The sequence below is a fragment of the Hyperolius riggenbachi genome, chromosome 12 (genome assembly GCF_040937935.1).
Source record: "Hyperolius riggenbachi isolate aHypRig1 chromosome 12, aHypRig1.pri, whole genome shotgun sequence".
NCBI classification, from domain to species: Eukaryota; Metazoa; Chordata; class Amphibia; order Anura; family Hyperoliidae; genus Hyperolius; species Hyperolius riggenbachi.
The window spans coordinates 29457240-29463733 of NC_090657.1; the positions used below are offsets into that span (position 1 = coordinate 29457240).

The following is a 6494-nucleotide window of genomic DNA, read 5'->3' on the forward strand; positions in this document are numbered from 1 at the left end:
GTTAAGGCTGAGGGGAAAGTAAAGAAGAAAAAAAGAAAACCCAGCATGCCCTGCAACTTCCTTTGTGTGGCAGATGTACCAAATAGGAGCCAAGGAAACTGGGTAATGATGTTTTATGAAGAAGAAAAATAAGTGACTTTAAACTTTTGGATTGCCTGGTTAGCATCCTTATCACTTGTTTACCAGCTAAAAATATAGAATTGATTTTATGCCCAACAGTTACACTTTAAAAGGCTGTGTGCGCTGTTGCCTCTTGCCTCTGCACATGACATCAATGCTCTCACAGAGCTGCTATGGATTCCGGGCAGCATGGTTGCGTAGTGGTTAGCACTTTCGCCTTGCAGTTCTCGGCCCCCGGTTCGTATCCCAGCCAGGGCACTATCTGCATAGAATTTATATGTGTAAATGTTCTCCTCGTGCCTGCGTGGGTTTCCTCTGGGCACCGGTTTCCTCCCACATCCCAAAAACATACAGATAAGTTAATTGACTTCCTCATAAAATTGGTCCTAGACTATGATGGACACATGACTATAGTAGGGATTAGATTGTGAGCTCCTCTGAGGGAGTTAAGATACAAGACAATATAACAATGTACTCGGTACAGCGCTGCGGAAGATGTTGGCCCTTTTTAAGTACTGGATAATAACACTCACACAAACACAGGGAGAACACACAAATGTCACACCGTCTCCAGGCCAGCAAAGGAAGTCCTATCTCTAGCACTGTGAGGTTATATTGCCATTGTGCTGCCTTTACCAACTGTCACTCCTTGGATCATTGCTACCAAGCTCTAACCATTGTGTCCAGGGAACACCCCACAGGGCTTCTGGGTTTTTGAGGTGCTTTGACCCAGCTGTCTTGACATCACAAGATGCCCTCTCGAGAACAGGTTGCTTGCTGCCTTATATATCCAACTCTTGAGCAGCTACCATTGTAATGAGATAATCTATTCACTTCAGCTGTCCAGGGCCGGTTTAAGCAACAATGGGGCCCCAGGGCAAAATAAACCTGCCCCCCCCCCCCCAACATATACCCCGGAACAAAAATCGGCATTACTGGACCTTTTTTGCAGCTGGTATAGTCAGGGTGTGAAGTCCCAATCGGTCAGAGCTCCACATTCTGGCTATCCCAGCCTGCATGGGGGACAAGGGGTTAAAAAGTTTCAGGAGGGGGGACCCCACATAATTTAAAAAAAAAAAAAAATTCCCACACACTAAACATAAAAAAAATTGGGAAAATAGGAAAAAATTCCAGGGATCTTCATACAGCCATATTGCGGCTGTATAGCGATCCCTGGCCAAAGCGCTGCGGCTGCGTATAGACCCCCTGGAAACCCTGTCAGGAAATTTATTGCGCTTTCGTTTGATGCATGTAAAATTACACTACCGTTAGGTTTGCTACTAAAAGTTACATTTACCGCATTTAAAACTATACTTTTTTCCTTGTAAACTTTAAAATTGATTTTCTCAAAAACTATAAGGTCTTTTTGAAAAATTGTTCTTTCCTCTTATTCCTAATGATCTCCTTAACATATCCTGCAAATTTAGGGTTTTTAGCATTTAAGGTGGATTTGCTATTAACCATTAAAGTCGGCAGGTTTTTAAATGTTTTTTCTCCTTTGAAACTTTAAAATCGATTTTCTCAAAAACTATAAGGCCGATTTGAAATTTTTTTTTTCCTCTTGTAGCCACTGGGGGCCCCTACAAGCTCTGGGGCCCTGGGGCAGCTGCCTCCTTTGCCTTAATGGTAGCGCCGGCCCTGCAGCTGTCAGTGCTTTTCATTTTGTGACTTTACTGACTGCTATATGAATAAAAAAAATCATATATGACCTATAAAGTGGCTGTTAAAGCAGGAGGATCAGCCATACTATGCCAGGGGGGGAAAAACACATATATAAGTAGATAGATACTTGATCTACTTACATAACACATGTATTGTACTATCCACGTTTTGATTTCACTGAATTTTAAATAGTAAATGAAGAGAATTCTGTTCCCAGTGGGGACCATGTCTTTTGCCCACAGTTTAGGCTAAATCCTGATGTCATTTCTGCCCTTTACTTTTTTTAGAGTTAGGACACCTACTATTACCTGGGTACTTCTGCGCAGTGTAGGTGACTAAGCAAGATAATGCATTCCTTTGTAAACTAAGACCCCAGCTTTGAACTTAGCTGTAGGGATAACAGTGGTGCCTGGATGAGTCAATCTGTGAATGCATTTGTTTGAGCATTTGCATGCGAGTGTGCGAAGGGTTAATTTTTTTTGCTTTTTTTCCTGGCCACACCCCCTTTAGCACCTCTCTTTCCTTAATAACTTATTTAAATGTCCTAACTAGAGGTGACGTGCCTGGTTAAGTTTTTTTTTTAACATCAGACTGTCTTGTAATTAAGTAATTGCTGAGCAGGTAAAGCAGAAAAAGTTATCTCCACCCCTAATGCTTCATACACACTTGAGATAAAAGTCTTTGGAAAATGCAAGATCACAGACCAATTTTACCCCCTTCCATGTAGTATGAGAGCCATACTCTACACAGTCTATTCTATGGAGCTGCACTCCCCATCAGATAAAATCTTTGCAGGATGCTGCACACAAAGATGCCCGTACACATTCAAAAGATCAGTATCTGCAAAAGATCAGTTCCTGCAAAAGATCCGTTCCTGCAAAATGCATTCATAGTCTATGAGATCTGCAGATCCTCCTACACACCTGGTTTAACAGACAATCATCTGCAGATCATCTGCAGATCAGATCCACCAGGATGGCTTTTCAGATCTGCAGATGATTGCCAGATATGCAGATGAAGTCTGTTAAACCAGGTGTGTATGAGGATCTGCAGATCTCATAGACTATGAATGCATTTTGCAGGAATGGATTTTTTGCAGGAACAGATCTTTTGCAGATAATGATCTTTTGAATATGTACAGCATCTTTGTGTGCAGCATCTTGCAAAGATTTCTGTCTGATGGGGAGCTTAGCTCCATAGAATAGACTGTGTAGAGTATGGCTCTCATACTACATGGAAGGGGGTAAGATTGGTCTGTGATCTTGCCTTTTCCAAAGACTTTTATCTCAAGTGTGTATGAAGCATAAGTCTCACCCCATTCCCTCCAGTAACAGTGGAAGTTTTTTTGAAGTGCTTATTCTGCAAATATGGCTCAACGAAATCTGATAATTTTGTCCTTTTCAAATCCAATCTTATCAATTAGCTTTTGAGTGAAGTGAAAGTTTAATCATTAACTCTTCCAGTAACTTTAAATTAGGCATCGTTCGGAGATGTAGGTCGGGCGGGTCTTGTGCACTGATTTGTAGGGCAAGCACAGGATTTTCAAATTGATCCTAAAGCTGATGGGGAGCCAGTGTTTTAGTATAGATTTAGCATTAGCATAGCATAGTTTTATGCTGTGCTTAATGTTTTAAACCACAGATTTTTTTTTTTAACTGGATAGTCTCTGGTGGTTACCTTTAAAATGTCAGGTGCAATACATGAATGCCCTCACTGCACTAATGGGAAGGCAGCGTCTGCTGTAAAAGAAAGGAGGAAATGGAGAGCACCTACCATATGTTGTCATCTGCACAGGGGCGTTCTCTCCATTGGGCGCCAGGAGACGTGGCGCACCGGATGACTAACAGGGAGGGGTGTCACAAAGGCCTCCCACAGAGGCCATGAGCAGGAGGGGGAAGCAGTGCAAGAAGGAGGGACAGCGGCAAGGAGGAGGGGCAGACCTCTACCCTCCCTCACCTGGGTCCCCCTTTCTGCAATCTCCCCCCTCTAGATATGCAGCAGGCGTGGCGAACAGAGAATAACTCACCTGACTTCTGCATTCAAGGTCCTGGAGCGCTACGTCACTGTCACGTGCCACAGGTCTCCGCCTTCAACGTCGCTCACTGTGCAGCCTACACGGGGGCAACTCTACTACCTACACTGGGGGCAACTATAATAGCTATACTGGGGCACTATACTACCTACACTGGGGGCAACTATACTACCTACACTGAGGACAACTATACTAGCTATACTTGGGGCAACTATGCTGGGGCGAATATATTACTTATACTGGGGCAACTATACTACCTATACGGAGGGCAACTATACTAGATACCTATACTGGGGCAACTATACTATCGGCAACTATACTAGCTACCTATACCGGGGGCAACTATACTATCTATACTGGGGGCAACTATACTAGCTACCTATACTGGGGCAACGATACTATCTATACTGGGGGCAACTATACTAGCTATCTATACTGGGGGAAACTATACTAGCTATCTATACTGGGGGCAACTATACTAGCTACCTATACTGGGGCAACTATACTATCTACTGGGGGCAACTATACTAGCTATCTATACTGGGGCAACTATACTATCTACTGGGGGCAACTATACTAGCTACCTATACTGGGGCAACTATACTATCTACTGGGGGCAACTATACTAGCTACCTATACTGGGGCAACTATACTATCTACTGGGGGCAACTATACTAGCTATCTATACTGGGGCAACTATACTATCTACTGGGGGCAACTATACTAGCTACCTATACTGGGGCAACTATACTATCTACTGGGGGCAACTATACTAGCTACCTATACTGGGGCAACTATACTATCTACTGGGGGCAACTATACTAGCTACCTATACTGGGGCAACGATACTATCTATACTGGGGGCAGCTATACTAGCTACCTATACTGGGGCAACTATACTATCTATACTGGGGGCAGCTATACTAGCTACCTATACTGGGGCAACTATACTAGCTATCTATACTGGGGACAACTATACTAGCTACCTATACTGGGGCAACTATACTATCTACTGGGGGCAACTATACTAGCTACCTATACTGGGGCAACGATACTATCTATACTGGGGGCAACTATACTAGCTATCTATACTGGGGACAACTATACTAGCTATATTACGTGAGCAACTATGCTACCTATTCTGGGGCAACTACATTACCTCTACTGGGGGCACCTATACTTGGCATCACCTGCTGTGGCATGCTTTGTATGCTGCACTCGCTCCTTTCCTTTTTTTGGGGTGGGGGTCTTTTAATACCCAGCACCGGGTGTCAAATGCCCTAGGTACGCCACTGCATCTGCCCTAGACTGTGGTAGGGACATCAGATTGTGAGGCTTTTCAAGGGACAAGTAGTGATATTAATTGTCCAATGCAGTCTTTAATGCAGTCTTAAAGCTCTGTCAGTTCTGTATAAATGTATAATAATAATAATAACAAAAGTGGCTCAGTTAAATGTCATGGAGACTTTCCACAGGTTACTTCTGCCTTCTGTACATAATATAATGAAGGTATAAGCTGGCACTGGCTTACCTCTGAAGGGTGGCACCCTGTGTGATGCTGCACAGGTCACATGCCGCAAAGGCCATCTTTATATACCAAATTCATTTATCAAAGCAGGCCTAAACTGCCAGCCGAAGAACTCCTTTCATGAATGCCTCATGACCCCCCCCCCCCCCCCCTTCCCGTTCTCTCTTCCAAACACTCTTTATTTCCTTCAAAGCAAATGTCAAGAGGCTGGCATTTGTTGAAAATTAAATTGCTGCTTGTTCGCTGGAAACACAGCAATCATATACAGGCGTTTTTTCCGATGTATTACCCAAGCCAGGGTGATCACTGTGATGAGCGGTGGATTCTAGTCATCCTGCCCGTAGCATGCTGTGTTATGCTTTATAATAACACACTATATACTTATGGTTTTATCTGAGGTCATATAATTCACAGCCAAACAGATATTGAATTTAACAGCTGCAGTGATTTAGTTTTGGTGGCTCCAGGGCACCTGATAGCATACACTGCATTTTTTGTCCTTAAAGAGATGCTGAGGTGTGATGGTCAAATATTAATATGACATGGAGGCATGTTCTGTGTACCATGACATGCCTCCATTTCCTTCTATTGCGCCTCCGGCTCCCCCCCCCCCCCCCCCCGGGGCTCTGCTGTCCTTCCTTTAAAGAAAGCGCCAGGTTAGTGGCAATCTGCTTGTCGCTAGCCTGCTATTTACCTGCACCTGTCATTCATTGCCGCTCCCCCACCTCCTGTATTGCAGTATTTCCAGTGTGAAGCAAGCACTAAGGAGTGGAAAGCTTGGTGTGCCCAGACTCAGTACTCCGCGCTTCAGTACTCCACTAGACAATCCACAGTAGAGTCGGCACCGCCAATTTGTATTAAAGCTCTTTTATTCCATCAGAAAGTGGGTAAAAGTAATCTGTAGCAGCTACAGATTACTTTTACCCACTTTTTGATGGAATAAAAGAGCTTTAATACAAATTGGTGGTGCCGACTCTACTGTGGATCCTCCTGTATTGCACAGCCTCCCGTCTGTGTCCCTTCCCTCCCCTCCCCTCCTCTGTAAGCTTCCTCCAATCGAAAGCTAAGCTGCGACTTCCTGTGCCGCAGCGTCACTTCCGATTGGAGGAAGCTTCCGGAGGCGGGAAGGGACACAGGCGGGGAGCCGCTCTA

General features: G+C 44.2%; 1 long non-coding RNA gene across 6 annotated transcripts in view; it reads left to right on the plus strand.

Moving 5' to 3' along the window:
• The window catches only part of LOC137542335 (uncharacterized), a 437024-nt gene that overhangs the window by 172633 nt on the left and 257897 nt on the right, over positions 1–6494 (plus strand). The window lies entirely within an intron of this gene.